Source organism: Mytilus californianus, unplaced genomic scaffold (assembly GCF_021869535.1).
Source record: "Mytilus californianus isolate M0D057914Y unplaced genomic scaffold, xbMytCali1.0.p SCAF_11, whole genome shotgun sequence".
Classification (NCBI taxonomy): domain Eukaryota; kingdom Metazoa; phylum Mollusca; class Bivalvia; order Mytilida; family Mytilidae; genus Mytilus; species Mytilus californianus.
In genome coordinates, this window is record NW_026262593.1 from 56,753,111 (window position 1) to 56,765,594 (window position 12,484).

A 12,484-nucleotide genomic window follows, 5' to 3' on the forward strand; every position below is an offset into this window, starting at 1 on the left:
TTAGAGTTCCAGTATTTCCTCTTTTTATTTAAAATGCAGATCCATCACTAAAAATTAGTAGTTTTCATATCTCAGAATTGTTGGTATAACAAAATTGTTTGACCACATCAATAAAAATTGATCACATTTGCACTTTATTACAAAACAATAAATTGCGGTATCATTAATCAGTCAATTTGTGTACTCAGGATGGATTGTATGATACAAATGACAGCAATATTGGAACACAACGACTACAAACGATTTTACGCATCAATTTCGAGTGAAAACAGTTCCTCGTATTATTCAAAATACTGAGCTGTCACTAAAACGCAGTAGATTTTATATCTGAGGATGATTTGTATAACAAAAGCTTTTTGTCCATATCAACCAAAAACTGACTATATTTGTAGTTTATCATACATATCATATGGTGGTATCATAAACTATTAAATTTATATATATATATATTGATCAACAAATGCAAAACTTAAACATCTTTATTTTATTTATACAAGAGTATATAAAAAAAAAGATACTTTAATGTGTTTACATAGAGTCAAAGTCTAAAGAGAATAGCATTTTCCTCTACTATAGAATAGAAAAATACTGTTATCGTTTTTTATAATCAAAGGACTGGTCGAGAGCAGACCTGTTCACATGTCTGGTCTGGAGCATACTTGTCAATAGGTCTACAGCAGTCCTAAAAAAGAAAACATATGTCTGGTTAACTTGGAAAGCATTCCAATAAGGAGTAGGTCCGGTAAGGGCCGATTTTAGCCTCAAAATTCAAGTTCATCTGATGAAAGATTTTGGACACTTTTTAAACACTTAAGTGTCTACTTCAGTCGATTCAATCAGTTTATGTGAAAGATTTGAACTGATTTTGTCATTAAAGACGCTCAAATTCAAGCTTAAATATGAAAAATCTATCAAATATGCCATAATATATCACTTTTCAGATGGTTTTTGTCAAAAATGAAAGTGGCCGCATCCGTGTTCATTCTCAACCTTTATATATGTTATGTATCATCATCAAATACAACTTACATTTAAACATGTTAAATATAAAAAATGAACACAAATGCGGCCACTTCCATTTCAGACGGAAACCGTCTAAAAATTAACCAAAATACTAAAATTTCGAAGATTTCAATAATTTAGCATGACTGAATGATGCTAGTACCCGATACATGTGCATTGTATTGTCAAAAACAGCCCATATTTATGTAACAGAAGTATTCTTCTTTCCAATAAATAGCTAAAAATTTATATTTTAACAATTTTGTAAAACTGCTATATTTTGGGGCCAAAAAGGGGTCTTACTGGGCCTACTCCTTTGCTCAAAGTTATAACTTTTGTACAGGTAAGGACGACGCCTATCTGTCAAAATAAAAATTTCGAGATAATAATATATGCTGTTTAGGAGAAATAATGAACAGTCAGTAAAATGACAAACATAATAATGAGTTAACTATTGACATTTAAACATTGTGTTGCGATATTGAACTGTATATTAAAGAAGGAAACAAAAAACTAAAACAAAGCAAAACACTTTATGCGAAAACATGTCAAGTACGTAACCTTTAACATATAATACTTTTTTTTATTTATTATTTGAAATTAAATAATATGTCTTAAGTAAAATTACTAACGTAACGTTGCCCAGTATGTCAAAACAGTTCGTTTAGAATAACATACATTTTGGGTTTTCGTAATAGTACAAGTTCAATGATAAGCTAATATTGATATTAAAAGACCTTCAAACAAAAAGTGATGTTGAGATCCCCGAGCCCGAAGGGCGAGTGGATTTGAACAGCCCTTTTTGTGAAGTGGTCTTTTAATGTCAATATTAACTTAATCATTGAGTTTTACTGACTTACAAACCGTCAAACCATAAGAAAAATACACAAAAACCACTTGCAGAAGCCAATTTTCCCTGAATTGGTCGAGTCCAAATATATTCAACTTAAACGATAGTTAAACAGTACTCAAGACTGATATGCAAATAACAGTTACATAATTGCATTGGAAACGGACCGAGTAAATGGCAGTACATCATTTAATCATTTATTTATTATATTTTGTTTAGCATTAAAATAACACCATAGGATAGTTTTATAAAATTAAGGGGTAAATTTATATTTTTGAATTCTAACTTTTCAAAAAAACGATTTTTATTTTATAAATGAGTGAATCAAAACCCTATACAGACCTCATTTACAACTGACCAATGAATGTTCTGCACATAAAGTTCTTGTTATATATATTTGATGTTTTTAATCTGTCAGTAATCGTGAAATAGATTCGTAAAGACCAGATCATATGAAAAGAGTACATAAATTCTTCCAACAATTAGTTATTTAAACAACCTTTTTCACAACTTCTAATCGAACAGACCTACATGTAGATGCATAAGGTCTTCACAATATTCAGGTAAATGTTCATTTTGGTTATGATTCTGTAATTTTCCTGCAAATGCAAAATAATTAGTGTTGTCTGTTCAGTCCAATTAATTAATAAATCTTGTTTTGTTTGTTTTTTTTTAAATAAAAAAAAACTATGCCTGTACACTTAAGTGAATAAATCGTATTAAATAGCCTAAATGTAACATCTTTAGCATCAAGTTATGAACGTTTGAGTGGCTCGATCAAAATGTGTATAGATGAGATATGTTCGCAAGTTTGATCATCATTCTTAAATTGAAAAACAATGTATTATATGAAAACAAACACTTTTATTTTAGTCGCGCGTCATTCCTTTTCCACGTCTAAATGAAGCATAAACACCTTGAAAAATTTTTTTTTTACCTGTCTTAGTTTTTTATTCGCCTTACATAATGATATATTATAAATCGTAATAAAACATTAGATTAGAACCATAGTAAAGAAATATTTGAAAAACAATAAAATTATTTGTGTTCAGTTATGTGGTAAATTGCCAAATAATAATAAAAAAAATAATTTTGCACTATTATTGAGTGATTGAAATGGAAATTTTACATTATAGCATTGTCTCTGTGTACTATGTACATGGCATAATTTAAGATGTTGATTGATTGTTGTTTGCTTTACGTCCAGTGGCAAATATTTCATGCATGTTTATGACGAGAACACATCAATTTTGAATACAATACGCAGGTCTTGCAATAGGATGTCGACAGTAAGGTTGGACGCGAAACTTCAATGAATAAATCGTATTAAATAGCCTAAATGTAACATCTTTAGCATCAAGTTATGTACGTTTGAGTGGCTCGATCAAAACGTGTATAGATGAGATATTTTCATTAGGTTGGTCATCATTCTTGAATTGAAATACAATGTATTATATGAAAACAAACACTTTTATTTTAGTCGTCTGTCATTCCCTTTTCACGTCTAAATGTAGCATAAACACCTTGAAAAAAACCTTTTACCTGTCTTAGTATTATAATCGCCTGACATAATGATATATTATAAATCGTAATAAAACATTAGATTAGAACCATAGTAAAGAAATATTTGAAATACAATAAAATTATTTGTGTTCAGTATTGTAGTAAATTGCCAAATAATGATAGAAAAATAAAAATAAAAAAAAACAATTTTGCACTATTATTGAGTGATTGAAATGGAAATTTTACATTATAGCATTGTCTCTGTGTACTATGTACATGGCATAATTTATGATGTTGATTGATTGTTGTTTGCTTAACGTCCAGTGGCAAATATTTCATGCATGTTTATGACGAGAACACATAAATTTTAAATACAATACGTAGGTCTTGCAATAGGATGTCGACAGTAAGGTTGGACGAAAAACTTGGAATATCACTGGAAAAATGGTATATTGAATAAGGACAGACATTTAGCCTAGCAACAGCTGGCCAAATCCGGACCCCTCAAATAATTGGTACAAGAGTTTTTAATTTGCAGAGAGCGTTGATCCATGAAATCTACTCTGAAGTCGGCTATCGATATTTACGTCTAGTTTCCAATATCATTTAACGCATCTTATTTAGGTTAGATACTTTTAGCACGCTTTAGTAACTGTGATAATTCTGTGAAACTGTATTGTTTATTGTACTTGAGTTTTTGGTATGATATTATATACTACCGCTCTCCTAGTTGGTTTCGTGGTGGGAGTGTGTTCGCCTCAAGAGCGGGAGGGCGTTGGTTCGAAACCCGACCGGATCAAAGACGTTGAAATTGGTATTTTCTGTTTCAACGCTAAACACGCGGCATTTTTGAGTAAGTGCACAGACTGGTCGGCTCGGAGTCAGAAATGTGTCCGGGTAGGGTGAATTATCTTCCTGCGAACGGTTAGCTTGTGAACTTACACGTTAAAAGTACGGCTCAGCGTGTCGGTCTTGTACAAAGCAGGGTTAATATTCATATTATATTTACATGTTTTCGTCCTGAACATTCATTTAATTTGCCGCTGGACGTTATCCAATATCATCATTTATTTTACCGTTACAGTGAAGTGTTTTTATTTTACTGGTTTATATTACACCTTCTTAAATTTCCACCGATCGAAATTAAAAAAGGGCAGATGAAATATTTCAACCAAACACTTGTGCCTGTTGGGATATCATTGCCGGTAATTAATATTAAATCAAATGTGCCTGTTGGGTTATTTTTGACGGTAAATATTATTAAATTAACTCCGTATTTTTTAGTCATGAGGCGGTTTTGAGCTTATTATTCTGTATAGGCATCTTTCTATTACAAAAGACTGAATGTTGACTCTTTATGTTTTGATTGGTCTGTGTCGTAGGGATGCTGTCGCATTAATGTATTATTTTGCGTTTAATAACAATGAAAAATGCACGAACAGGTTTGTAAAGAAAGATATAATTTTTATATTGACGGCTATCAGAAAGTATAGGATTTTAACATGCAGTCATAAACGATCAGTAATGTTTTTCTAACATGGTCATTATCCTTTTATAACTTCCCCTTTTCCCTGCCTGTATCTTCTGTGTGTAAACGCATATACTGGTAAATGTTCTATTGCGCCAAACAATCAGAAAATTAAGGGTATTTCTAATATGTGTTGTTGAATGATCAGTTGCATGCAATTAACAATATTACATGAAGTTACTGTTCTGTTTCAATTATCCTTCTTTTGCAGGAGTTGAACATGAAAGCTATTTTTGTGACATATGCAATCAACCAGGTGAATTCAACGAATGCATCAAAGGTTTCAGATGGCAGTGTATGGACTGTGAGGATTATGATTTATGTAATAAGTGTTATATGGAAGATGGACATGACGCAACTCACAAGTTTCAAAGAGTTATTGCGCCAAACAAAAGGTACTTTGTTAAAATATAACTCTATACTAACATGATTAAGTACTGTTATTATAGTTTTCCTATACAAAACATCACAAAATAACTTCATATTAAAAAACCTGTATATATCAAAATTAAACATCAACATGTATTTTAAAAGTAAGGAGATGTTGTGCAATTGCCAACGAGACAACTATCCAGAAGATGCCAGATGACGCAAATGTAATCTACTGTAGGTCACTGTACGGCCTTCAATAATGAGCAAATCATATACCGTATATTTAGCTATAAAAGACTAAGAAATAACTAAATGTAAAACAATTGAAACAAAAACAAAAAAACAACTGCCTGATGTATGCTTAAAACCATCTACGGAACACAAACATGATAGATAGCGAACAACGAACAGTTATAAAAATAAATCAGTCAAGCTGATAACCAATACTTATATATTGTTGATTTAACTCCCACATTAAATAAGGGTATGTATGGTTTCCTAAACTTTTCGCTACATGTACGAGCGTACCGGATAAATAGTAATTTCAATAGACTTTTGACATGTGGCTTCTTGTCTTTTTCAAGTTTTCCATGTGAACAAAAAAAACTAACAATGATCAGTCGTATTTGACAAAGTGACAGCAAACGTTATCAATAGATATAAGAAGATGTGGTAGGAGTGCCAATGAGACAACTCTCCATCCAAGTCAAAATTTATAAAAGTAAACCATTATAGGTCACAGTACGGTCTTCAACACGGAGCCTTGGTTCACACCGAACAGTAAGCTATAAAGGGCCCCAAAAATTACTAGTGTAAAACCATTTAAACGGGAAAACCAACGGTCTAATCTATATAAAAAACGAGAAACGAGAAACACTTATGAACCACATCAACAAACGACAACTACTGAACATCAGATTCCCGACTTAGGACAGGTGCAAACAAATGCAGCGGGTTTAAACGTTTTAATGGTACCAAACCTTCACCCTTTTTCTGAAACAATAGTGTTACATCACAACATAGAAAGACACACCATAAAATATAAACCGAAATAGCTTAACTCAATCAAAGGACATATTAACACCATTGAACATACACTGAACAAATAAATTTGACCTATGACACAATATAAATACAAAATAAATAAACTAAGAGAAGAATAATAAAAGTAACATGTTATATCGGTATGAAATGTTAAACAATTAAAGAAAAACAATATGCTCGAACAAAAATATCAGCCATTTGCAATAACTTTAAACACAGGTAAATGAAAATAATTTTGTTGTTAGGCAAACGTGTACAGTTCCAATAGAGAATGGAAATATTTTTACAAAATAAATAATTTTGATGTTCATAGTACGAAGTGAAAATTTATAGTAATACCAAACACTTATAAAAGCTGGTATATAGACCAGATATAACCCTGAATAACATTAAATAACAAAAAAGCAATACAATTAGTATCAACAGGTCAAATAAACAAGAAAGTACGATTTGAGAGTACTCGCAGTTACTGACAGCTAGTTAAAAGCCAAAACAATTAATAATAAAAAATCATGCATCAGCGACTAAAATCAACTAAAACACATCCCAGGGATTTAGTATTTTAACGTCATGGACAGTCAAAGAAGACATGACTAGTGCAATGCCAAAAATAAATGTATCGACAGACAGTAGGATTTAGGAGTATAACCTCTTTATAGATCAAAACGAACGTGGGTGTGTCTTTATACATCCCGTTGGAAAGGAATACAAATTTAGTTATGTTTTAATTTGCTGATGACAAAATCGATATTAGTGCCAATGTAAACTATATTCAAAGATCTAATTACAACATTGGTAAGATAACCTTTACTAATAAGTTTGTTTAAAGGTTCGATGAGTTTACACGGATCGCATAGTGATTTCCGCGCTTTAAGTACAATATTACCGTAAAATTTAGGATGTGAAATACCGTTTTATCAAGTATAGACATAAATCATTACAGTACGATTAGGATATATTTCGTACAGAAAGCAACAATAAATAACCCTAATGACAAAATATGTTTAATAGAAAACAGCTACCTTGTAACAAATTAATCGACCGTTGAAATATTCAAGAACCAATGTCAAATTGACCCAAAAACCAGACACAGTGCCAGGACTGTTTAATTTATGGCTTCGGGAAAAAGAAAACATTTCTGTTTATCGAACTAAACTCCATGCAACTTAAAAACGGACAAGTTGACCGATTGAACAAGACCTTTTCTAAGAATAATGTATGGTCTGGTCTGGTTAATGCTGAAGTTTTTATCTGATCCGCTTTGTGTCGATTGATTAACCATTTGGACATGACCTTGTTTCTCATGACTAACGTACCTATATTTTCAAATGAAAATTGCGCATCAACCGATAATTAACGCATTTATTGGCAATCATTATTCATAATTTTTTTTTATATATATATTACGCCCATTCTTAACAGGTAAACACTCAGTTTAGATAAATGTTATACTTCAATTTCCTTCAGGGCAGTCAAGTATTTTGTAGGATATATCAAAGTTAAATATATGGTCTAATATCAAATGTTGCAGTTTGTTTGCCTGGTACAAGTTAGCCGAAAACTGACTTCCGCCAAAAGGCGAAAATTTTGTAAATATATTTTGAAGCACATTATCCGCATATTTCATTAAATGTTTGCCTTCTGTAGTTAATTTTGAAGGTACCTACAGTTCTTTACATCTTCAAGTAACTGTAATCATTGATTTTCAATGATTTGTTCGATCCTTATGAACCAATATCTTTAAAAAAGTGATACGTACGTAACGCAGTTGCACATTGTTATTATCATGTCTTAAAATCTCATGATTGGTATGTTCACATAAAAAATAAATATGACAGGTGCAAAGTTACCAACTGTTTTGCGTATATTTCTTATTTTCACTTAATATTAAATAAACCGGTTTGAAAAATCAGGAATATGTGAGCTATTTAAGAATATGAGGTAAAAAAAGAAAGGCTTTTCATTCAATTCTGTATGATGTTGATGTGTACAGGTAAATAAAAACTACTGAACAGTCTAAACATAAACAGAACTAATCTTAAGTGTCAGCAAGCAGATTGTCTGAACAGTACTGAATACACCGCAGTGGATAAGTCTGAAAATGTACTTAACGACTGGAAATGATTTAATAATGTACTGTTCAGTAGTTTGAGACCGGTTCAGATCTTAATGACTGTTTCAATTCAACAGTGGTTTCTGATTGCCTGATTTGTCGCTTTTTAATGGATTGACAATATTTGTTAAAATCGGTAAACTACTGTCGTCTTAATTTATTATATTAAAGATGGCAACGTACATGTTCCAACTGTCGAAGCCAGAGTTCCCTTCCCTTTGCCTGGATCCAGCATTTACTTTAAGCAACACGACGGTTACCAGATGGGGATCAGGAGCTGATTACTCTCCTGGAACACCTAAGAACTATGCGGTTTTTGTTAGATTCTTGTTGCTCAATCTTTAGTTTTTGCTATGAAGTTTTTTTTGTAGATGGTTTTTCTTCTCTGTACTTTTTAGTGTTAGTGTTTTCGGCTTTTTGTCAATTGATGGATTCTAGTTGTTCCTTTTCTATTTGAATTTGGAGTCTGGTAAAAAAAAGTTGGCGTGCGTACTTTTTATAACAATCAAACATCCCTGTGCAATAACTTCGAAGTCGATGAATCATGCTACATTACACAAATGTCTTTAATACCAGCGCATGCGCGATTCATATTCTAACATAGTGTGATAAAATATGAGTTATATTCTTAAACATTTACTAGCATCTTTGTTTGACTATTATATATATATTTTTAGAAAAAAAAAAAAGATTTAACGGTCCAAATTAACCACACCAAATGGCCATTTTGATATTATATATCTCTTTGCTATGTTTGATGCTAACATAGTTGTTTATATCCTTTTCCGTTGACCATTTAAGGAATAACTGTACTGTAGTTAAAGAGTTGCCACCGTCAATTGGCGATTTGACGGTCGCAAATGCAGTTTTACTGGCGACGCGTAGCGGAGACAGTAAAACGGATATTTGCGACCGTCAAATCAAAATTGACGGTGGCAACTCTTCAACTACAGTACTGTTATTCCGATTCTAATGCATTTCAAAAAGAAATAATACGTTAAAGCTTGAAAAAATGTATAAATTTGAAATTTAATAAATTTCCGCGAAACTTCATGAAAGATTTTGGCGCAAAGACGACATGGCTAAACATGACGGCATACAAATGAAAACTTACAAACTGAAGGTTATTTCGTCACTTCTACGATTCAAATTTGGATAAAATCACATCAAAACGGCGATTTTGAGGTATGTGTTGTTTTATTTTCGATAATATTGTAGTAATCGAACATTTGTTGATCCATGAATTCAAAATGGCGGGTCGCTCCTTAGTTACGACTGGTGAACTGTGGATTTGACGGTAACTTTAAGCCAATGAAAAAAATTGTTACATAAAAATTGCATTAGAATCTATGATAGTTGTCTCATTTGACATGATACTACGTCTGCATATATTAGAAAGAACATTTGATCATGACTTGAATAAAGATTTGCTTATTTCATACTGATAATTAGGTCTTTCTGCTCACCGCGGAAAGACTCTCGATTTTGTTCTGACCAAGAACATGCTGGTATTACTCATAAATCTGTAAACCTTAAACACTTACGATTCTCTGATTTGGGATCCTTCTGCAATATTTTAAACACTGTGAACAAAAGATTTACATTTTCAACTTTATTTGTTTTCAAACTTCTTTTCAACTAAAATAAAGATAAAATTGGACCTGTTCAAAATGTTACGGTAAATGAGATGCTGATATGGTACATTTCACCCGAAAATATTCTAATACATCTTCTAAATATCATTGTCCCTTAAATTATTTAGATACAAGCTATTCTTTACTCTGATAACAACAATCATTATCGCATTATGTAGACACCTGTATATTGCTTTTAAAGTGACCGCCAGGTGAAATTTGTGCTTTGCTTGTGTCCTTGGATGTCTGCCACATTGACAGTCTACGGTCATTCAATTTGCACTTCTCCCTTTTTTCATTTGAATCAGATTATAAAACATTCAAAATAAAAAAAATCATATGCTTTATTCTGACAAATTCAGTTAATATTATCTATTTAGAATGTTTTCTGTCCTGATCTTTACGAACCTGAAATCAGTTGATTAAAATACCTTTCTGAACGCCTATTATGTCCTTTTCAAAGTCGGGACCATCGTAAGTTGTTAATATATCTAAAATTCATTCTTTTCTTTGTTAAAGACCCCAAAAAGCAATGTATCGCTTTGGGTATAAATCTTTCCTCTGGTGAAGACAAAAGTATGACTCTAAATGTTCTATTTTCTAATTGTCTAAAAGCATAGAGATTCTTCTTGTGCAAATCATTATATTTACTGATAATAAAAATGTAAGGTGTGTACATGATTTGGAACAGCTAAAGTTTACCCAAAAAATTATTTCCTAGGCAACATCAATGCATAGGTTTATAACGTCATACACATTGTCGTTTTCTTCCTCTTTTTTTGCTATGTTAATTCTTTATCGTAAATTTGATTGAATGTTCCAACTTATATAAGTTAGCAACTGCCAAAGCAGTTAAAAGTCTTCAGCAAATTGTAGAAAACTGGAGATGGATACAAAAAGACATATAATAAAACCATTGGCCTTGGGGGAATATCTTATCACTGGGGTTAATACATTATTGTATCACTCTAATCAAAAGTCAATAATTGTGTAATATCAAATACGAACTGTAAGTTTCTGGATTTTTGTTGTCATTTACATATTCATAAAGTCAAAATTTCGTTATCACGTCTTATATCTATTAAAGTAGAAGGAAATGCCTATAATAACTTGACCTGCATTAAAATGTGAAATACTTGATAACTGATGCTTTCTTTTTGTTTTTATTAACTGTCCTTTTGGCATGTTTTTTTATTAACATAAATACACATATACACACTATGCCAGGCTATTAATCTTTTCTATCATCTCTAGTCTAGAAGCGTTGTGAATGAATTACGAATATAATATATATATATATGCTGTCAATTCCAAGTTTCTTAAATTAAGAAAACAAAAATATTTTAAAAATTAGCTGAAAAACAGTTCAAAGGAAATATGAGTATGTTGTTCTATTTCCAATTTTTGAAAAGATTCATAAACATTGAATCAATTATTTTGTTTCAGGTTTTGAAAGACCCTCCGAATAAAACTCGAGACATTTCATACCCTTTAAAAGATATGTATGCGTTTTATTGATCAAGCCAATGTTTGTAAGATTTATTTTTAAACTTGACATATATGCAATGTGAGTGAGAGTTGTATGATTGATGCAATTTAGATATTTATTAATTTTTTTCAGGGAACAAACTTCAGATTCCAAATTTTCTAGAGAAAATTCGAAGAGGGTTCAATCGTTTGGAATTTTCAAGGGTGCAAAGGTGGTTGAATTTGATGATCAGAATTATGGTAAAGCACTGCATACTCATATAATGAATGACTAAACGAAAATTTATTTTTCTTACTCCTCACGCATTTCAGAAAAAAAAGGTATTTATAGATGATTTGTCTTTAGGTAGTTGATACTGAAACGGTCTTATTGAGCTTAATCATTTTTTTTAATGAATGGAACATGCTAATATATTTTTGGGAACATATTTTTAGCTGGCGAGATTATCTGTTTCAGTCATGTTAAGTTCTGTTTAGATATTTGAGAAAGAAACCGCAGGTAAGTGAATGCTTTTACTACCGTTATATAATTATTTTACTGTAAAAATTAATTCTCTAATTGAAACTATGGTATGAAGGAGTAATTAGGGCCATCTACGATATAAATGCTCATGTCTTTTTATCATTTATTATTCTTTTATTGCACTACTTATTTTTTTGATCAGTTTTCAATTTTTCAATTCATTATATATTTAAATATTGTATTTTTTTATTTAAAAATATTCTTGAATACCAAATTGAATGTTACTTTTTATGATTAAAACGTTTTGTTCATTTTTGTCAAAAATAATTATCAATTTGAAGATATCTTTGCATTAGTTTCATTTCCCGTTGTTATTAACGTACATGTTTATCAAAAATAATACTAAAACAATATGTTTCATTATATAAGATAGTTCAAGGAAAGAACTGTTCTACATTTTGTAGAAAAGTTTAAAACAGTTCTTTGA